Source organism: Aotus nancymaae, unplaced genomic scaffold, assembly GCF_030222135.1.
Source record: "Aotus nancymaae isolate 86718 unplaced genomic scaffold, 86718_ANA_hifiasm-v0.15.2.pri h1tg000014l, whole genome shotgun sequence".
NCBI lineage: Eukaryota > Metazoa > Chordata > Mammalia > Primates > Aotidae > Aotus > Aotus nancymaae.
In genome coordinates this window covers 109,935,378-109,958,558 of record NW_026988425.1, presented here as the reverse complement: position 1 = coordinate 109,958,558, position 23,181 = coordinate 109,935,378, and the positions used below count along the sequence as shown (strand labels likewise).

Below are 23,181 nucleotides of genomic sequence, written 5' to 3'. Positions count from 1 at the left end.
TGTTTCCCTCTCATCTGCCACCTCCTCTTGGTTCCAAACCCCTTCCTTGTCCTTCTGCTGAGTCCTGCTAGGCCCTCTCTCAGCTCCTGAGCCTCAGTGGCTTGGCTGTCCATCCAGCAGCGTTCCTCATGCTGTGTGCCCAGGTTCAATCTGGGCCCAGCAGCACTCAAGTACACCCCTGCTCCTCCCACCGTTCCTGCCCCCCAGGAAATGATCCACTGCTTCAGGAGAGAGCACAGAGGGCCCTGGAGAGCAGGGACACCCATGTCTACCTGAGAGCTGGAAGGACAGAAGTGATTGGCTAGGTTGAGGCCTCACCTTACAGACAGGAATACTGAGGCTCTGGGGGGCTGCCCCAGGCTTCCTGCCAGTGGATTCTCTTCATGTCTCAGTGGATCACAGGGTGGGCCTAGGAAGAGGCACTTTCTGGTCTTGCTCAGCCCCTGGGCTGAGCTGTCTGTACTTGGGCCACAGTCTTGGTAGCTCACAGAACTCTTTCTGCTCTTGCTGGTTCATCTTACAGCAGAGTGTGCATTGGGCTAACCCATCAGCCTTTGCTTGATTTCACCCGCTCTGATTTATAGGAGAGCATTGTCACAGTAGGAGGGACTGGGCCTGAGTCAGCATAAGGCCATCATTTGCCTCCCAAGCTTGGGTGTTCTTCAGAATCTGTCTCGGTGTGTATCAGATGCTCCCTGTTAGTATCAAAGAAAGGAAACCTGGGTTCTGGACCAGGGCTGGGCAAGGAAGAGAGAAACCTGTGTTTCAGAAAAACCTTGGAAAACACAGAGCAAAGATTAGTTCACCTCTGGCTAAATCTCTTGTCTTAGACCAAGCTCACCCCTGGACTGGCGTGGGGGGGCGGGGCGGGGAAGAAGGACCTTGTATGGTGATAGCTGGGTTCAGCTCAGTCTAGGGTTGATACTCAGTTTTCTAGGGTGCTGGAGGTATTTGAGCAGAGACATAGACATTGCTGTGTTCAATATACAGCCAATTCTCATTAACTGTAGCAGTTGTGTTCTGTGAAGTCGCTGTGAACACTGAATTAGTGAACACTGAACCATTGCTCCTAGGGAAGACATGAGGTTAGGTTCCTGTGAGCCTCTGGTCACATTCTATCAACCAGTCAATACATAACCTTGTCGTATGTGTGTTTCTGTTTAAAGACACCCATTTAATGCATATTGTTGATTCATTAACATTGAACTCATGGCCATGGCCACTGTCACTCTTCCCTGAGCAAAGCTTATCTAACATGTGTTTTCTTCTGTGATGTACATCACAGCTGTCCTGAGCTAAGGAACACTAGCCCATACTTCAGAACTATGCTTGGGGACCCTACTCAACTGCAACGTCAGCAGCAACAAATACCAAAGTGTAAAAGCTGTGGTCTGTAGTAGACCACAGAAAGGATGGTTGTTTATAGTATAAGAGCTGAAACAAGAACTTTAAGACAATGTTGTATGTGATAAATAGAACAGATGACAGTTTTTTTTCCCCAATTAAAATAAATGATTAAAAAAAAAAGACAAAGGAAGAAGGCAGATATCTCTTTGTTCAGCCTCAACTGAAAACATGCACCTAGGGTCACATACTGCTCCACACAAGTTCCTAAATGGCTGCAAAAGTGCCTTGAGTCTTGGTTTTGTGGTTGCACGTAAATTTTAGAAAGTGGGTGAATTCCCAAATATAGCATCTGTGCATAATGAGGATCCCTCTGTCCTCTTTAGTGGAAGCTCTGGGTTCCTGGTGCAGAATACGATCTCACAGTCATATCCACTCGCAGAAGCTCCTGGTACCAGGTTATCGGCACAATTTTGAGATGGGGTGAATCTGGTGTGTTGGAGGCAGGTTTCCTCTGGGCCATCAGAATAAGTGTCCCCATAGAAGCCTGGGAGCTATGGAGGGAGCTACGGGGCCTGGTGAGCATTCTCTGGTGTCAAAACAAGGCATAGCCAAGGACTCATCACACTAGGCAAACCATATGGAGGAAATCTTCCTTCTAGAGCCCTCTAGACTTGTGATTCAAAGTGGCTATTCTAAGGATCCAGACAGTTCTGTGTAAATGAGAAAAGATTGGTGAAAATGGAAAGGCAGCAGATTTATTGATGAGACTTGAAGGAGCAGGGGAAATAAACAATGCCTTATCAGAGGAATATCATGAGATGACTCCAGATCATCAGAACCCCCTGATGCAGGGGAAAGTAGCCTTTTTAGAGAAGTGGTAGATTTTGTTCTATCAGTAGACAGAATGGCTCATAATTGTTTTCAGAAAACATGAGTGGCATGGCAGACAATGAGCAGGAGCATTGTAGCTGGATTTGACTAATCCTCCCTCTGCTAATCCTTTGGTGACTCACACAGACAGGGTGAAGGGGGGCCCAGGCCAGTCCTCAGTGGAGATTTACTGGCTGAGCCGGCAGCAGGTCTCTGATTAACCAAGGCTTCATCAGTCGAGGGAACAGACTCCAAGAGACATCCCTGTATGTGATGAGACACTATCATAAATAATTAAAGCCACATGCGTCTTGGCATATAAATAAGTGGAGAGCATTTATGGTGTGGCAGACAAGGCCAGGGTCACTCCTTTGCGGGGATGGCAAGAACCAGGAAGATTAAGAGAATAAAAATGCTCATACTGTAACTCCCCCAGGGGTTCTCCTCATTCTGGTTCCCTTCTCTGTCTCATTTAAAAATGTGTAATGTGGGGTGGAATTGCACGAACATGCTACCTGACTTCAGGCCTCATTTCCCTGTCCCTCTAGTGATGGATTAAGCACAAATGTGCTTTCCTTTCTGTACTCATGTGTTTATCATAAATGGTGGGATCTTTTTGATGGAAATGATTAGGATGCTGGTCCTCTCTTTGCTTCTCACTTTCTATCTGCCTTCAATCTGGTTCATAGCATTTTTCCTAGCATGTCAGGCTGCAGGGATATTTAGAGATCACCTGGTAAAATCCCTTATCAGATGCTTGCATCCCCACACCTGTGTTCCCAACAAGTGCTCTGCATTTGACATTGTCTTTATTCTGCATTTATTTGGCCTTTCCAGGGATTCCAAAACAGCTGAATAAAGATGCTCCTAGTTGACCAATGTAGCCAGAACGCAAAGCCTAATAAAGCTCCGTTCATTATTTATGTAAAGCCCCCTTGTTCTTGAAAGCATCAGGAAATGGATACAGCCTTCCTGGTCACAATGCTGAGGACCCTAGACTTCAGGCTAGGTCTGATAGAATGGGAGGGACCAGTCCAGGTGGGTCACTGGAGAGAAGCTGAAAGTTATCTGTAGCAACAAGGGGCCCTCAGTTACCTCTGTCACCCATGTGATAGCTCTGGGCTGCAGTAAATCATTCATGGGTGAGGGCTGAACTGTTCACCACTGTCTCAGGAGTCACACTTCGGCCCTTTCCCATAGGCCAGTTGAAAGGCTTCTCAGCTTTCTTTAAGGCCCTGGGGTTCTCTGTTCATCCTTTTCTCCCCAAACCCATACTCTTGGTTGAGAAAACAGAGACCATCTGGGGAGAGACAACTAGTTTCCTCAGGTGTCGTCGTGAGCCTTTGCTCCCACATTGTCCCTGTCTCAGAGGAAGCAACGTGTCCACCTTCCCACAGCCTGCCCTCCCAGCCTTCCCACTCTGGGCCTGCAAAGAGGACACGTCTCCATGCTGGTCGGCCCATCCTTTCCTCTCTTCTCCCCACGGAGGTAGTGTCCGTCTGCTCCTCTGCCCACTGCCACACCTCTTGCAGGTCTCTGTCCTGAAGGCCCCTCTGTTTCTTTTTCGCCAGGAGAGCCTCTGCTCTCCATCTGTGATCACTTTGTAAAACCTGACTATGTTCCTTTGGGCCTCTTTTCCTCCTTTGCATCCCAGTCACTTTCCACTGTGCTGATTTTCCCCTTTCATCTATTTAATCCATGTTTATTGAGGGTTTGTGTCCGCCCTCCTTTTAGGCACTGGAAATGATGGGGAATAAGAGACACATGGTCTCCACCCTCATGGGCTCACTGCCAACCATAGCTAATCCCCAAGATGTAGGATGGCACCCCCTGCTGTGGGACCACTCAGGGAACCTTGTGCCTTTCCTCCCTCCCTCCCTCCCTCCCTGTCTCGCTCTCTTTCAGATTTCTGCTGATGAATCACCAGCTTTTATTCCTTCTTTCCAGATTATCAGTCCCACACCTCCAGTCTCTACCTTTTTCTGCCCATTTTCCCTCCCCACCCTTGTGCCCTTTTCTTTCCTTCTACTCCCTGTTCTTCATTTAACACCTCATTTGTTTCTAGCTTCTTGTGAATTATTCCTAGTCTCATGCTATCCCAATGGGTCTTTTCCGTCCCCTCTTCCTTCTAACCCATAGCTGTCAGTGCCGTGCCTCGGTCTTGAATGACTTTGAGCCGAATCATAGGTCATCCTGTCATTTCTCATTTATACATGTCCTATTTCCCAAACCCGACTTTGAGTTTATTCCTAGTGTCATAATTCTTTATTTTCTGCAGAAACCACGCATGGAACTAGGGTCAAAGAAGGTGCTAACTAACAGGTGTCTGATGACTCCATGCTCAGGCTCTCTAGAAACTCACAGAGAGGAAAGTGAAAAGGTTATTGATTTGTATCAACAGCCTCTCTAGAGCAAGCACTGGGTGGGTGTTTTATGTTTTTCATCTTATACGGTCTTTAACCAGCAATCTGAGGGGGAGCAGCCACTTCCATTTTATAGATAAAGAAACTGAGACTCAGAGAACTTAAAGTGACTTGTTCCAGATCATACAAGAGAGAGCCTGAGAGTTAAACTCAGACCTGCGAACTCCAGCATCCATCCCTCCCCTGTCAAATCTCATGGCCTGGACTTCTGGTGATTGACATTTACCCAGCACCACTTGAGGTCAGGGAAGCAACCTTTAAGGACAGTCCTTTTGTTTTGTAGAGGCTCACTCTTCTGTTTCTAGGATAAGGACAGCCCTGTTTAGGGTGTTCAGGGCTGGCTGAAGGCCTCTGTAGTCCCGAGGCTGGGCCAACCTCGGTCTGGCTGTTGGCACTCATTACCCCTCTCTGAATTCTCCATAGAATGAAGTTCTTGAGGGACCATGACTGCCCTCAGATAAGGTGATACCTGGCCCAAGGGTTAGTTTTTATTTGTTTTAAAGAACATTTTTAGTATAGATTTAGGTTTACAGAACAATTTCAGAAAGTACAGAGAACACCCACATATTCCCTGTCACTCCCCTCCTGCCACCATAGTTTTCTGTTACTAACGTTTTGCATAATGATGGTACATTAGTTGCAGTTGATAAACCACTACTGATATATATTTGCTAACTAAAGACCACAGTTTAAGTAGGGTTCACTGCTTGTGTTGGACAGTTCTGTGGGTTTTGACGAAAGCATAGTGTCATTCATCCACCGTGACAGTATCACACGGAATAATTTCACTGCCCAACATGTCCCCTGTCCTCCATCTATTTATCCCCTCACGCTGCTCAGTCCCTGGCAACCACTGATCTTTCTGCTGTCTCCATAGTGTTTGTTTTCCATGTGTCGTATTGTTAGAATTAGGCAGCAAGTAGCCCTTTCAGATTGGCTTCTTTCACGTAGCAATGTATGTTTAAGGTCCTCCGCATCTTTTCTTGGCTTGATAGCTCATTTCTTCCTATCACGGAGCAATACTTCGTTGTATGTCTGTGTTACGGTTTTTATTCCTTCACTTACTGAAGAGCATCGTGTTAGTTTCTTAAGGATGCTGGAATACAGTGCCACAAGCTGGGTGACCCCAAACAACAGAAATGTATTATCTCACAGCTCTGGAGGCCCAAAGTCTGGAATTAAGGTGTTGGCAGGACCACCCTCCCTCTGAAACCTATAAGGTACTGAGTCCTTCCTTACCTCTTCCTGGTTTCTGGAGGTGTTGTGGGGAATCTTTGGCATCTCTTGCTTTGTAGCTGCTTCACTCCAACCCTCTGTCTTCATATGACTGTCTTTTTATAAGAACACCAGACATAAGGTTTTAGGGGTCCATCCTTATCCTACTTAACAAATCCCATCTACGATGCCTCCATTTCTGAATAAAGTTCACATTCTAAGGCACTGGGAGTTAAGGCTTTGACCTATCTTTGTTGAGGGGGACATAAGTCAACCTGTAACAGACAGCTTTGTTGCTTCCTCTTTGGGGCAGTTATAAATAAGGCTGCATAAACGTTCATGTGCAGGCTTTGTGTGGACATACATTTTTAACTCATTTGCATAAATACCTAGACACATGATTGCCTGATCATATGGTGAGAATATGTTTAGCTTTGTAAGAAATTGGCAACTGTCTTCTAAAATGGTTATACCAAGTGAGATTCATTGCATTTTATATTAGACTGGCTTCCACCGGTCAGCTCCTGTCCAAGGGTCTCCTGGCATTTGTGGATGCACACTGTCCTTCTTGGTGTGCCTGCTGAAGTGTATGTGTTGTGTGTATGTGTGTGGCTACACACTTGTGTAACTGTGTCAACCTTTCTCTCTCCTGCTCTAAAGTGTACCAGTAACTGATGACTGTGTAATTCTTACTGGATGGTCACACTGACTAATAGTGAGAATACTTCACTTCTAACCTGTCATTGGTTAAAGACCAATTGCCATGTTTACTAAAAGACTGGCCCTTCTTAGTACCAACCAATGTGTGCATGTCTTCACAGCATTTCAAAGGCAGCATGTCAGGGTGATTCTCTGTGATGCCAGCCCCCAGCCCCACCTTTCCAGGCATCCTAATTCTTTTCACCTTCCTTGAAGGCTTGTTAACACTTTCTCTTTCCCTACATGTCACTTTTAAACTGGTTTCCATGCTGAATGCATTTTTCCCTATGAGTTTCTCTACTTGAAAGTACAGGTGTGCATTCAGATGCTCCTGGCTGGTCACCCCTTCCCATTCCTTTCCTAGATCTTTTCTGCATCCTCCCTGGCTGACCTGATAACTCTGTCTTGGGGTCCTCTTGGCCCCTCACTGTCATGACATTGCCAAAATCCCATCTCTGTTGATTTCCTTCAACTTCCTTTCCTTTTTCATTCCTTCTGTCAGTCAACAAACATCCGCTGAGCCCTTATTAAGTACCATGCACTCTCTATTAGGCCCTGGGGATGGAGCAGAAAACCTGTCCTTTCTTACCCCTCTTTAGCTAAGAGCAGTGATATGGAGTTCCTGGCCTCACTCTTTTTTCCTAGGAAAACTGCCTGATGCATTCCCCTCTAATATATCAGCCCACAAGGCAAGAACTTCTGCACAGATAACTGAAGCTGGAACTGCTAGATCTGTGCCCTGTCTCTTTAGCTGGGACCAGTGGTTCCTTCATCAGCGTTTGCAAGAGGCTTATCTCCTCCTTTTCTTCTGGGCCAATTAACCATGAAGCTTGCCTTTTCTGGAAGAGGAATTGCCCAGGCCAGTTTCCAGCTGTGGTGGGGAGAACAGAGCCTGCGTGCGTAATGCAGTATTAATAGTGCATTGGCGTGATATAGATTTCTGTCACCTTCTATACTAACAAACATCGCTTAGCACAGGGTAATGATGGGTGTTTATTCCCAGCCACTTAACTCAGCATAATAGACTTGTAGATGAAATATGGAAAATGGGCTCCTTCGTCTTGGAGGCTGGGGCCCCTCCTAAAACCAGTAGTGAGGCAACAGCAGCTGCTGCTGCTCCTGCAGAATAAGTCTTTCTAGGTCTTTCTCTAGAAGAAGTCCTGGATGGAAAGAAGGAGCTATGGTTACAGGGCTGGGCTGGAAGCTTGGAGTGTGCAGCCAAGGAGAGGAGGCTGGTGTACCAGGCAGGAGCTGCTGTTTGCTCCCTGCATTTGTTTTAGGACGCAGCTCTGCTCTAGATGTGACATGGGAGAGAGATAGGACCAAGGTGGGTGGGGGATTCTGATGGGTCCCCTCTTTTATTCTGCCTGTTGGATCTTGACACTCCACTCTAGGGAACCGTAAGATGAATCTTGGTGAATCTTGGTTAATAATGGAAGCATTTACCTTTAACCTTTTTCACCAGTTCAGTGTTTCACAAAACATTTTTTTTTTTTTTTTTTTGAGATGGAGCCTTGCTTTGTCGCCCAGGCTGTAGTGCAGTAGTGTGATCTCGGCTCACTGCAACCTCTGCCTCCTGGATTCAAGTAATTCTCCTGCCTCAGCCTCCCAAGTAGCTGGGACTACAGGCAGCTGCCACCATGCTCAGTTAATTTTTGTATTTTTAGTAGAAACGGGATTTCACCATATTGGCCAGGCTGGTCTCAAACTCCTGACCTTGTGATTCGCCAGCCTTGGCCTCCCAAAGTGCTGAAATTACAGGCATGAGCCACTGCGCCCAGCCTTGTACAACATTTTAAATGGACTCAAATTAGTATTGTCCTGTTCTGATTTTTCTTCAGTCTTGTCTTCAGATGTAATTAGAATAAGTAGCAGACCCCCAAGAATTCTGTGATACCAGGTTTGGTAAGCCCAAGGTCTCTGGAGAGAGGGATGGGTCTGAACATATTACCAGTGTTCTTTCTTTCTAGAAAGAGCTGGATGATGCCAGAATGAGGTATCTTGGGAACTAAGTGACTAAGTCCTGGGCCCACGGACTTGAACTTTAGTATACATACAAGCTTGTCCGCAGGGTCTCAGCCTCAAGATACTAGTCTCTGCTGGGTGCTGACATCTGAGTTCCCTAAATGTTGGTACAATCCAAGCATGGCCCTTTGACACTTTTCCCACATCCCAGGAAGAAAGAAAAATCATATGAAGCCATTTCTCCTAAATTAATTGAAAACACTAGACTTTCCTAGTATGCACTTTGGAGCTATAACGAACTAGTTCAAAGTGACAGACTAGCATTCATCTCCCTGGGCCAAGACCACCTGCCTTCCTCATGGTTATCATGACCTCATCTGCTGTGTGCCTCACTGCCATAATCACATACTCAAAGTTAGTAGCTGCATACAGTCATGCTAATTAAGTAATTAGGTCTAATTATGCTCACTGTAAATACACGGTAATTGGCTTTAAAAAAAGTACTTGGGGGATAAGCATTCACTTCATGGTTGAGGAGGTGAGGAATGATAAGACCCCCGCCCCCGCACCAGCCAACCTGGAGTATGTCATTTCATGGTGGGCTGGGAGCCCAGGGTAAGCTGTATCCAAAAGCTGAAGGTGAGCAGGACATGGAGTGGATCCTTCATGTTCTGCTCAGAGCCCTAGAAGGAGAAGGACTACTTGTCTTCCTGGAATGTTCTGGCCTCAGTCTTGTCTTCAAGGAGTGAGAGGATTAGCTTTCCTCCAGAGATCCTCTCTAGCTCAAGATTTCCCAGAGATAAGTAGTTTATGTTTTTTCTTCTTCTACTGGATTCAGGCATCCAGTCTGCATCGGAGTTTTAAAGGGTCATAATTCTGAACCAGCTGAAACATACACATAGAGGTCACGTAGGAATCAAAAGATGGACATTGTTGTTGCACCCAACAAGACGGCTTGGACTTAAAGCCAAAATGGGCTTTTTGGTGCTTTTCCTGAGGCTTGAACTTGGGATGCACAGATAGAACTTGGGTTTGCTGAGCAGATGTTATTCATTCAGTTGCATGGAGGGTCATGGTCCACCTTACCTTGTGGAAGCCAGAGAGCTTAGGAATACCCCAAGAAGCTCACATGCATGGGGAGGGACTCCCTTTTCTTCATGAACTTTGCCTGGAAGAGAAATGTGATGGCGGATGATGGACTCTGCCCTTGTCACCCATCAGATAAGTCACTTGCTTTTCACATGGAGAAGCCACGAATGCAGGGTGAAGGAAGGGCTTAGGGTTACTTCCCTGTCTCCAAGGAGACAGACATTCTTACTTTAAGTGCAGAAGTTAAAAATCAGGTAAAGGGAAAGAGATCTCCTCCTCCCTTCTACAAGCAGGAATCTCTGTAGTTGATGGTGGTCTCTATCAGTGTTCTCTTTTCAGAAGCCTTTTCCAGGAAAAAGCGGTCATCAGTTCCATCTTCTATGAATGAAAACATGAGTCATTTCTTATGACAGATGTGCCAAAGAATCTGTCAGTCTCATTCCCCTTGCACTATATTCTGGATGGTCAATCGCTGAAAACCAAAGCTCTACCCACACCTTGGCCAGGAAGCCAGGGGTCTAACTGCCCTTCCATCTTCTCTCCAGCTGCCTTTAATTCACTGTTTCCCAAATTGTTCTCTGAAAGATACGAATAGGCATTGCTTAAAAAAAAGTTCCATGGTTAAATAATTTTGGGAAATCCTGGATTAAGTAAGTTTCATACTGTAGGAGTCTGAGAGCCTTTAAAGCTAGAGATTGCTGAGACTTACCAAGAGGGACCTTTGGTCTACAGCACTTCTCAAATTTATTGAGCTACTAAACCTGATTTTGAGGTATACCTGTTAGCATCTCTGTAGACTCAGATGTTTCAGTGGATCCCATTCAGGGCTGTTCTGGGGGTTTGGGGCTCCATTGTTGTCTCCCCAGCAGGTGTGGTCACTCACTGTGACAGTGTCCAGATGGACCTGAACCTATTTGGCACAGGCACCGTCACATTTCCTCTCAAGCCCCTGGGAGGGACAGGACGTAGCTGCGTTCCGTGGGAATAGCCCGAATTGGGGTGGTAACATTCTTCAGGATTTCTGGCAGAGCACTAAGTGGATCAGGGGGTCTTTGCCTGTTGTTGTCTTCCTAGAAGCTCTTGCAGGTGCTTCTAACACTTCCTAAACCCCAGATCCGGAGATGATGGTCATGGCCAAATTTTCACTGCATTCCTCGTTTCCAGGCAGACCTGCTGCCACTTAGGAGTGGAATCTTAGGAGCTGCTCCAAGGAGAAATGCGTAAACTAAGATGCAGGCAGCCTTTTCACAGTCACCATTTCCAAGCCACTGTTTGGAAGGTCAAAGCATCTTATTTCAAGAAGAGAATACAATGGCCTTGGTGTGGAGTAGGCAGGGTCTAGTAACTGAGAGTGAACTGAACTAAGGGGTTACAGAGGATCCTTTTTCATTAGAAACGAAAGTGACATGAGCATGGGTGGCACTAGACACAGGTCCCAGCCTACCATCTCAGCCACTGCACGACTGTGGGCAAGGTACCTGCCTTCGCTAAATTTGAGACTAGAAAAGGTGACCAAGGTGGTTACCTTTTGAGCACCTTGGTATCTTTTGAGATGAAGGGACATGAGAATTTCAAAATACTCTTTACACCTACATAAGTGACAGTACCTGATCATCCTTGCCTTGACGGCAATATTTTTTACAGCTACATTACAATTTCTGATATAAATATGCTATTGGGGGAAACCAGCTTGATGGTACCAAAAAAATGTATTTTCCAAGCTTGGAGTTATTTCTGAAATAAGAATCCCCTCCAGCAACATCTTTCCTACAGCTCTAAGAAACAGCATTTTATCACCCGGCTCCACAGCCACGAAGACGCTCTTAGGAGTCGGAACTGTAATATGTTGGTTGTCAGGAAATGATGGATGTAGATGAGCAGAGGGCTCAGGCCAATTTCCTTTTGGGTTAATGAGACCAAAACGCTGTGGGCTCAACTACAAGATGGCAGAGAGATTCATGGCGAGATTCTTTTGTTTGTGTTTTTGTTTGATTGATTCTTTGTTTCGCCCTTCCCTTTGTCAGCAGACTTAATTTTGTTGAAACAAAGCTCTCCTGCTCCCCTGTATGCCTGCCTCTGTGCATTACGCTGAGTTCTCACATGCTCGTGCCTGCACGGTCCCCTCCGAGGTTAGGGCTTGAATATCTGTCTGCTTATTTGACTTCCTTTTTGCTTCTCTTTAGACATAAGTGCACAGCCCTTTTGTTTTTCTTAGCAAACTTATACACAGGATCTTCATTCACAAATGTACGTGTGTCTGAGTCTTGTTCATATTTGTGCACATGTCCCATGTTTTAGACAGCGATTATATCAATTGAGATCCTTCTGGCTGAAAATACAAGACAATCCTGGCTCACTCAGCTTAAATAAGAAAGATATCAATCGTCGCATAACTCAGCTAAACAGCTAGGGAAGGCTCCTGGAGAAGTCTTACTAGGACTCTGTTAGGATTCTAGCTCTGCTTTTTGTGATTCTCTTGCCTCTGCCTTTCTGTATTTTGTTTTATCACCAGGTTGACTTCTCTCATGGCTACAAAATGGTTGCAGCAGCTCCAGGCATCACAACCAAACACTTGGACTAGGGGCCACACAGAGTTGTCTCATTTTGGGTGGGTTGAAACGGAGAAAACCTTTTCCCAAAGCCCCTAAGTAGTCTTTCCTTCCTGTTTCATTTGCCAGAATTATGTCATATGTTTATTCCCAAGCCAGTCACTCTTAAGGGAAATGGAATTACCCCCAAGCACTTTAGGCTCCTCCAGATTCTCCCCTGGGACTGGGAATGGAACTCATTTTCCCTGAGGCATATGGTTGCCTGGAGGGCATATGTCTCCACAGAATCACAGGGCTCTGTTAGCAAGAAATGGGAAGTGGCTGTTAGAAGTGACAGTGCCTGCCACCCAGGTCTCCTGAAGGAGTAAAGCAAATGCTCACCTAGGCTTTCAGCCTTGCAAACGTCTGGTAGTAAGCAGGTGCCTCTTGGGGTGCAAGGGATAGTACGAAGATAAGAACATTGATACCGTTATACACTTTACTCCTTGAATCTCTCCTCTTAGGGAGAGCAACCTGGTAATTTGTTGCTGTCATCAACACTGCTCTGATCTGGTAAACTGTCCTGCTAATTTTCAAGGCTAGACTTGTATGGCTGGGTGATGAAACATTTCTGCATGTGGTTTTAGCTGGATCCAAGTATCTTGGTTGAGCAAGCTGTGTGAATTCCTCAAGCTGCTGTGTGATCCTTTGGGAGCATAGCTTTTGGAGAGTAGGTGAGAGCAGGTAGCTGCTGAAGAGAGGGGAAAAGGGAGAGTAGTAAAAAATAAAGAAATAAATTAACATTTACTGAACACTTTCCAAGGGCCAGGCTCTGAACTTGAAGTACATTCAAATAATAATAAAATCATACGCTGCATAGTGCTTATAATATCTTAGGCACCAAAGCCAGTTTAGACATAATAATAAATTGTTTAATCCTCACAAAAAATTGTATGAGGTAACTTTTATTACTTTCTGCATTTTGTAGAGGAGGAAGCTGAGGCATAGGGAGTGGTTAAAATATTTGCTGGAGTCTTGCAGCTAGAAAATGACAAAACCATGATATGACAGAGCCTACCACCCTCTCTTCTTTTCATGAAGCCTTTCTTTCTACATTAAATCAGGCTCTCATGTAAGGGTAGTGTTCTCCACTTTACAGATTAGGCATTTCCTAGGGACCCAAGGTAGTCAAGAGACGTGCCCAAGGTCATTTACTGGTCAAAGGTAGAGCCAGGATTCAAACTCTGGGGTTTAGGAACATGCCACTTCTACTAACCTGGGATGCCCCCTCTCACTGTCAACTGACTTCAAATTCACTTACACCCCAGCTTTTGGGAGATTGAGGGGAATCTTGGAAACTTTCAGACAGATGCCAGTTTGAGTGACCCATGGTGCTCACCAGCGAGGCAGCAGAAGGCAGTTCCTCTCTAGTACTTCTTTGGGTCCTGTGTAGTCATCCTCCCCATGTCCACCCCTGGAGGTTCGTTGGAGCTTCAGAACCCCATGAGGCAGGACTCCCAGAAGCACGGTCCAGCTAGAGATGGGCATTGGAGGTGATGCAAAAGCTACCCCTGAAGGGGAAGATCAGAAGTCCTGGGAGCCAAGTTCACCTCTTTTTTGGCCAAATCTCCTTTTATCCTGTCACTGGTGGTTCTGTAGCTTAATTTGTCACCCAGATTGTGGCTGGGACTCTCAGCAGGCAATGTATAAGCTTCTGTCCCCAGACCTAGAATTGCTGGTGATACAGCAACTCTTCACATTGAATTCTGCTGAGTCGAGCCGCCCTAATGCCACTGGTAATGAAGAAGTGTTGGGACTAAACTCCTAATGGCTCATTGATTGGTTGAATTATGTTCAGTGTAATTCTGAAAATAGATTTTAAATATGTGCTTGGGGATTTGTGGGGATTTGTTATTTAGGAGCTTTAACTCAATCATGGCTGGTTTGACAGAGACATCAACACAGGGTGCCTGTGCCTGGGGCGTGATGTTCATCTCCAGGAGATCCCCTGCCCCTATTCCCCAAAGTCAGGAAAGTATGCTGAGCAGGGTAGCTAGGGGTAGAATGCCCCCTCCATTCATACATATTCCTTGGCCCAGGTCTTGAGAAGGCCAACTTGGTTGAACCAACCACTGCAAACCCTTCAATATTGCTAAGATGGGATGGACACATCACAGGTTCTGGATTCTCCCTTTTGTTTCCTCGAAGTTAAGAGAACAGAAGTTATCCTCTTTCTAATTCCAAACTTTCACTTTTCCTGGAGCCGCCACTCTGGGGAAGAACCAAAGGGGAAGCCTTCATGGAGGCTTAGCTAATCAGCTTCTTCGCGTATTCTGGTGCCGTCTTTCCTTCAGTATCCTTGGATCCTAGGCCTAAAGCTGTGTGAAGGGCTCCTGGTCTTGGGCTGAGCTTCCAACGTCCATGCTTCCTTTGGTGAATGCCACGTTAACTTTGAGAGAGTAGAAAAGTGAATGAAGGCCCCTCTGTGAGGGAGCAATCATTAGAAGGCAATACTTAGAGACCTCCAGCACACCCCAAATCACCCACCTTTTATTTCTTTCTCTCTGGTCTATCAGAAACCTAAAATGCCTCTCATTTTTGGTTCAAGGTAGATTAGAAACAAACAAGGGATGTTGTAAGTTAGCCTTTATGAGACAAATTTGAAAGAGGCAGTGAGACCATATTTCAATGGGGAATTTGGTCAGGTTTGTTTTTTTTTTAACCCTCTGTCTGAAAGGATATATTCCCCTTTCCTGGGGTAATTTATACTCAGCTAGTCTTTAGGAAAAAGGAAAAGGTATCCCCAAAGAAGGGAGGAAGTAAAAACAAAACCTGGAAGAAAAGAAAAAAAAATGACACTCTTCTCTAATAAAGAAATTACTGACGTTCTACATTATGAACTGGATTAATTTTTAATGGCTGAGAAAGGAGTTGATTTATAATGCATCCTTCCCGGCTGCAGAGCCTGTCCCCAGCTAATAAATAAATGACAGGTCTCTTGTATTAAAAGTATCCGTCATCTTACACTGTTGGAATGTAAATGGTGAGAGGCATTAAATGAGAGGCCCCTGGGAGGGGCCTGCCCAGCTGGAGAAAAGCCGGCCATAGAGGTCTACCTAGTTCTGAGACAGCTTGGCCCATTCCTTCCTCTTGTTCTCAGCAAAGTGACCCAAATAGCTGCAACTCTTGCAGTCCAGGAGAAAGTTTATAAGAAAAGGTGATGGACCATTTAGGAACAGTTCATGATGTAAATTTAAATTCCTGGCGTTTAAACAAAACTATCCGTGGCTTCTCCTTACATACCCGTAGGGGTTTCTCATTGGGTTCCATGCATTGCTGGGATGATGTGTTCAGCAGTTCATCCTTTGATGATGATGGCAACACTGGGTAGCCTCTCTATGCCTCTTTAGAAAACAAACAGGAACACCTAACATTTGTTTCTGGTTTCAAAGTAATACATAATCATTGTAAATATTTTGAGGAAAATCCAGAAAGTGAAAAGAAGAAAATAAGAATTACCCCTAATGCCACCCCCAGGGATGAATGCATGAAGATTTTGCCTTTCAGCTTTGTGTGTGTGTGTGTGTGTGTGTGTGTGTGTGTAAATGCACAGGCTAATAACATACACAGACATGTGAACATCAAAATGGACATGTATAGTACACGCAAATGAGATCATATTCTGCATACGGTTTCATAATCTGAATTTGTCATCTAGCAGCGTATCATAGACCTTTATTTCACAACACCGCTATTTTTAATGGCTACATAATGCATGGCCAGGCTGTATTCACATTGGAGCCACTGTAGAGCTGGTGATCAGTCAATCACGATGCATTCCTTTGTTCTCCATTACAATGCCAACTCCAGAGTAAACATAGTACAGGAGAAAAACTGAGTACAAAGGATGATTTTTGCACAGAGCTCCTAACCTTGGAGCAACTACGATGCTGCGGAGTCAGTGCAGTGAGGCTGAGAGATGAACAGAGTGGCATCATCCCCGCATGAGGGAGTCCACACTCCAGCTGGGGAGACAGGCCGGGAAACAGTTCTGGAGATATGACCATAATGAGATGCCTGACACCAAGACCCTGCCACTAAAGGGCCGGGTGTGCTTAGAGACCAGTGGCTTGTTTAAATTAGGGGAGCAGAGGCTTGGGTAAAGGCTCAGCAGCGGGGAGAGTGTTTGAGCTGGGAAGCTGTGGGGTTGGGGGCAACTTAGACTGGCAGAGATGGACAGGAGGGACCTTCTAGGCCACCGTAGCAGTAGCAGACAGGGGCCAGGGTTTGGTAGGGGCAGGGTTGGAGGTGAGTGACTCACCTCAGAGAAGCACTCCCTCCCTCCTGGGGTGGAGGGAGCAGGTCTTGTTGATGTATTAAATAGCATAGCTTATTGAGACAATAATTATCAATTTATTCATAGAATTTGCACTTAACGTAGTCCAAGCCTTTGTTTATCACGCTTGTCAGTGTTCCTCAGAAGTAGATAATGACTGGAGAAGTAAAGAAACGATCAACATTCTAATAAAAAAGGTAAAACAAGTTATTTTCTCTGAATTTAAGGGACAGTTCCAGGCAGACATAGAGAGGTCCGTGTTCTCGAAAGAAGAGAAATGAAACTCTCACTGAATATACCTTTCAGCACAGAGAATGTTATTTAGAAAATGAGAGAGATTCAGTGGTTGCTGCCAGCAGGTTCTACTCCCTCTGATTTATTTATATTGTCTTCATAGGCTTATAAAAATGGAAGTTTGCCTGGATTTTGAGACTAACATTTCTATCCTTTCACATACGAATTTATTTCTTGATTTGTTGTGCATATTTCTAAACATAGATCGACCAATGACTTTTGCTTTTGGAAAAATGAAAATGAAAATCTCAGAGCTGGTGAGAAGCGGAATCAGAAACTGTGTTCCTGCAAAGAAGCTGCAGGGAAAAGCTTCCAAGGGGCATTTATTTCTTGAGCACCTAAGAGAGCCTGTTTTTCTGGCAGGTGGCGAAGTGGCAGCCCAAGATCAGGTCCTAGCTAGTCTTGGTTCTATACCCGGTTAGTTACAGTTGCAATATGATCCTCGCTTATATTTTTGCCTTCAAATCTTGGACCCAAAATTATTCCAGCAATAGGACTTGGCTGAAAGCTAAGTTTTTCCTTTCCTGCTCTTTAATTCTCTTTCATTTAACTTTCTTGTAGAACATAGAAATTTTTTAATCTGAAAAATATCTCAGAGATCCAGTGAGACTTATCTTTTCATCTGGTAGATGAGGAAACTGAGGGCCAGACACATAATTTAATGACATGAAGCCACTAAGTATTTGGAAGAAGGAACAGGTCTAGGACCAATGGCTATTGCCTCATGCTTTCTCACTCCTGAACCTGTAAGTGGAAATGGAATCTTTTCATTTGCCCCAAAGTTGATTTTTGTTTGTCTGGGCCATTTAATAAGGAATGTCTGACGAAAGGGAACTGTCTGACTCAGGTGCAGTAATTGCTACAGAAATTGGTTTTGGTGTCTTTGGGGAATTCTGCAGTTGAACCCAGAAGCCGTCCTTATCAAGTAGTTTGTTCCAACACTTCTACAGACTTTAAGAACCTCAGATAGCAGTTTTTCTTTGGAGTGATTTTTTGTTATTTTAGTAAACTTTCAAGGGGCACTGCCACTTTGCTGCACTGGCTTCCTGGTGAGATACAGAGTTACTATCTTAAGTCTTTTTTAAAAAAATTGAGACAGGGTCTCTGTGTTGCCCAAGCTGGATGGAGTGCAGTGGTGTGATCTTGGCTCACTGCAGCCTCAACCTCCTGGGATCAAAGTATCCTCTGACCTCAGCCTCCCGAGTAGCTGAGACTGCAGGAGTACCACCACGCCTGCTAGTTTTTGCATTTTTTGTAGAGACAGGGTCTCAACATGTTACCCAGATTGTTGTCAAACTCCTGGGCTCAAGCAGTCCACCTACCTCAGCCTCCCAAAGTGCTGGATTTATAGGCATGAGCCACCACGCCTGGCCAAGTCAGGCCCTGCTACGGGATTTTTACACATGATCTGAAATGTCGCCTACACTTGAAAGATCTCTTAGAAGGGTGCCTGAGTTCCTAATGGCATTAAAAAGGAAGGAAACTTAGAGCTAGGCATCTATTTGATTCCCAGGCCGCTTTCATGTTACTTAATGCAGTCAGATCATAAAGGGAATTCATTTCTCCTCAACTTCTAAATGACTTCACATGACTTACAATTGACAAACAGCACACTGGGACTCATGTTCCATTTCATTGTTTCTGTGGAGAATTGGTTGATACAGCCTCACCAAGTGTGTGGCTTCTCATCCTCGGGCGTTTCTTCCACCAACCCTGGCCGATGGCCCAGAGGTCGGGGTTAGTGAAGGAACCGTTTCTTTTTTCCACAGTTCCGTTATCTGGTTACAGTCTGCCCCTGAGGAAGATGCTGATGTGACTTTAGACAGTCTTACCAGTGCACAGGTTCAGCTGCTGGTGGTGGAATTTCAGAAGACCCTTGTCCTTTAAGGGCAGGGGTTCTCCAAGCGTGGTGTGCAGACCGGCAGCATCAGCATCAACTGGAAGCTTGTTAGAAATGCAGATTCTCAGGATTCACTCTGGACTCACTGAATCCCAAACTCTGGGCATGGGATTCGGCAGTCTGTGTTTTAACAAGCCCTCTGGGTGATTCCAATGCACATCAGAGTATGAGAAGCCTGGCGTAAGATACTGGTCTAGTTTCCTATTTTTCCCTGATCAAAATATCTGAAGAAGTTGAGAAGTGTTTCAATATAATTATTGAGTATATTATAAAACATTTATTTAGTAAACATTCATTGAACATCCATTAATTTCTAGGTTCCATATTGGGTGTTAGCACAAATAAAACAGCACATGGGTCATTCTGATGTGGTTGCTTTGATAGGAACATGTAGAAACACCTTTTTGTGACAGTGATATAAACAAGAGGTCCTCAGCCCCATTCTCACCCTGCGTGTGATTTCTGTGCTATTTCTGGGCCTCTCCAAATGGGCAAGTTTGCCAAAGCTTGGGGTCAGAGCGTCCTAAGTGAGAAGCAGGATGTAAGCAAGGCACAGGAATGAGCCATGGATGGAGGAATGGTGCCAGCTCTGCATTTTATTTGTGAATAATAAGGAAGGGAGTGGAAAGGTTTGTATTTTAGGTTGTGTTAATACGCTTCCCTTATGTCAAAACCACTAACTCCGAGCATCCTGTCAAAATGGCTGCATTGCAGTGTCACAGGTCGAGGATCTCATTGTCTTACAGGTTCGTGGATGATGTAGAGATAGCAGGATGGGAGCCAAAGAACTGAAGGTGGGATTCTGGGAAGAACAAAGCATGCTGCCTCCTGCGTGCTGCACAAGGCTGTAGGGTACGGGGTGGGCGGGCTCTGTCGGCTTGAACACTGGAGCCTAGACTTGCTGCGATGCTCTTTCTCCACGTCTCTGTGTGTCTGTCATAAGGTGGGACTATTGGGAGGATCTGCCTCATTGGGGCTTCATGTGTGTTAAATGAGATGTGTAAGGGGTTTGGAGCAGCTGCCTGTGTTTGGAAGAAATGGTTAACTCCTGGCTGTCAGCACTATTACTATGGTCTGCCTTAGTTACACTATAGAAGAAATTCACTTCTACCCTCCCTGCCAGGTCATCCCGGTGGCAGAGGAGGGGAGGGGCAGTATCTGGCTCTGTAGATTTCCCCTGACATTATTGATAAATCACACTTTCCCATAGGGTAACATGCAGTGGGAAGTGTCTCCCCATGTAGAAGCTGGTGTCCTCTTGTGCTGGTGTAGCTCAGTGGCCTGCTCTTACACACACTGTCAGGATGTGTGTATCTTCAGCTGTGGCTTCTTTTCAGGGAGAGACCCAACCCACCATGACCCAACCCCAGGACTTCACCTTATTGCCAAAGTCAAGGAGGAGATTTTGCCAGAAAATATGATTACTAAGAATTTAATTATGATTTCCAAATATTCTGAAACTATAGGACTGTAGCAAATGCCCCATAGTGCATTGAGTTTAGAGACATCTAACCTCTTCCTGTTTAATATGGAGATGTGCATATTTCCTAAGTCTTCTCAGTCTTACTAGGAGAGACACATTGTCATTCATTCCCAGATAAACTTTCTCAAATCCTCTCTATTGTGATCTCTTAAAGCAAGCTGGAGACTGAGCTTTCTATGGTGATGAGTAGGTATTATAGACAGGAAGAGGCGAGAGGCTGACCCGGTAGAGGGAACAACAGATATGAAGGTGTGGAGGTGTTTTCTGGGGACACTCAGGAGCTCTGGATGAGTAGGGTAGAAGGTGTGTGGATGGGAGCCAGTCATAATGGCCTGCATGGCATGCTTTTTCATTCCAAGCCATTTGAAGATAATACTGGGTAATAGAATATCCCTCAACAACCCATGGATTAGGAAGGAACAAAAAGAAAAACGTGTCCAAAAAAATTCTCTTTTTAATTCCTTTGTGGGTAGTGTGGTGTGATGGCGAAACCCTGAGCTGAAAATCTGCATTTTGGGAAATCATTCATTCCGATAAGGATGGAATGAATTAGAATGCAAGCCGGATCCAGGTAACTGCTGTTAATGCATGGTGTGGCAGCAGGGGAGTGAGTTAGGCACACTCAGATGTGTCTGTGAATGCTACAATTAGCCCTGCTGTTTCCCAGGTTATTTCTAGTGTGGATCATACTTTGATTTTGTGTGTGTGTCTGTGTGTGTGTGTGTCTGTGTGTACGTGTGTGTGGGGGGGTGTGTGTAAATTCCAGCAGTGCTAGAGGTAAAAATACATTTAGCAAGTTCTGTTATTGGCCTTTAAGTGGACAAAAATGTAACGCATATCTTTAAAAATAAAATTCCCTTTGTTCAATAGGCTTATTACATTGCTTTTAGGAATAAAATCTGTTAGTAAAATATAAATATCTTTACCATATTATTCATCATTTGCCAAAAAAAAAAGCATAGTTTCATTCTTCCCATCCTTTTCCTTTTCTTCAGGAAAAATTACTAAAAAGCTTGGAGAAAGAACTACCAATTTATTTTACATAAATTTGTCTTCTTTCCCCAGGATACTCGTATCTTAAATCATTATAGAGGCGGTGGTTGGAGCCTTGAGAATGAATTCACCTGGAAGGAGAAATTGTAGAGAAGAGAAGATCCAAGCCAGGACCCTGGGCTGGGGCTGTGTTTTAGGGAAAGAAAGGAAAGGCAGATGGCAGGGCTGTTAGAATGAACAAAGGTGGAAACACTTTGCACAAGAGAGGTGGTGTTGGAGGCAGAAGGAGTAGACAGATACTGGACCCCCAGGTTAGGTTAGGAGCTGAGGCCTGGCAGCCTGGACCAGAGCGGTCAGGGAGATCCCTAGATTACTCGAATCAAGATGGGGCTGGTCATGGCAAAACAGTCCAGAGAACAGAAGATGGACAACATGGGCATTGAGCCTTTGCCTTGCAGATTTGAAAGAGATTTGGGGGCAAGCTCGACATCCAATGATTTGGAAGAAGATTTATTCTACTTTGCTTTCTCCGTTATGTCTTTTGGCTTGGATAAGTTTGGTGGATCTGAGGACAAAGAAATCTACTCTGTTGTTTGGGAGGAAAAGTAGTCTGTGGTGTGCTTTTTTCTCACTGGATCTAAGGAGACTCTCAGAACAGGAGCAGAGGTGCCTCATGTAACACTGCAGTGGAGAGAGGGGTTGCGGGTCTCCTGTCCTAGTAGAAAAGTCTGGACTTGAGTTTCAGCTCCAGCTCCAGTGCTTACAAGCTACACATCCTGTCACAGGTCATTTAACTTCTTATCTGCAGAGTAGCATCTTGTAGGGCTCCTGGAAGGTAGAGAGGCTACAAAATGGCAGCTGGAGGGTCACGTGCAGCCTGCAGTGGGGTGTCCTGCAGCCTATGCAGAGCGTGTCATTCTTTTTGAATTGGTTGCTAACAAGTAAAACTTGATAAAGTTGACACAAAAAAACCTGCATTTCCAGTTTCTCTTGGAAGATAGAAGGATCTGGCAAAATCGGCTTGCATTTCTGCATGACAACCATTAGCTAGAACGGAGAGGCAGCGGCCCTCCTTCCAGAGCTCCTGTTCTCCTTTTTGCCAGAGACTCCTTTGCTCCTCATTGTCTTACACCTGACTCTTTCTGCTCGTTTACATTGCTCACCTGGCTTTTGTGGCCATTTTAGTTTGTGATTCTCTCTATGTTTTAAAAATAAGGAATAAAGGAAATACATGCAAAGTGTTCTGCATGTGGTAATAGCTTCATACATTGAATGTTAGCTGATATCATCATTATCAAAACTATCTTCATGTTTTTAACCAATATGAAATTAAAGTCCCTGACATGCCACTGAGGTAGGGGTTTCTCCATTGCCTCTTTAGCTATATACCTTAAAAACATGCAGACAATGATGCGTCTCTTCCCACTCAGCTGGGGATCTCTTCATTTTCAACTAGAGATCCACTAGGAGCAGACAGAAAACAAAACCAGGAGTCTGTTCTTCTTTAGCTGGGGGTAGGAATCCCTCTTCTTCAGTCTTAATTTTTTTTCTTGTCTAGGCCTGAGAGGGGCTGGTCTGTGAAGTCTGGGACATCTGAGCTACTGCTAATGGAAAGGGAACTTTCCAGCAGGGAGAGCGAAGGGAAGTGATATTCATGGAGGTGTATCTTATATATTCCATTTCCTGGTAGTAGTCAAGATAATATTTCAGTAATTGATATGACTTTATGAATAATGGAGTGTGGATCAAAAGAATCTGTTAAAAATGAAGAATCGCTGGGGGCCGAGCCCTGGTTACTCCTCCTCAGAACTGCATTGCCACCAAGAGCTTTGAGGGTCAGGAGACTGGGACTCAGAACTGGGAACTTAATAGAATTTAAAATGAGAATCACTTAAAGGTCATCTAGTTCTGTGGCTACCAAATATGTGTCCTCAGGAATCTGCACTGGAGTCAACTGGGAGCTTTTAGAAACCACTGTGTCCAAGAACCTCAGAGATCCTGGTTCCTGGACTGCATGTGGGGCCTGCCAGCTTCTCATG

At 44.9% G+C, this 23,181-nt stretch overlaps 1 protein-coding gene across 8 annotated transcripts in view; it reads left to right on the top strand.

Annotated features, from left to right (window-relative positions):
* NTRK3 (neurotrophic receptor tyrosine kinase 3) overlaps positions 1–23,181 on the top strand; it is a 379,441-nt gene that overhangs the window by 221,682 nt on the left and 134,578 nt on the right. The window lies entirely within an intron of this gene.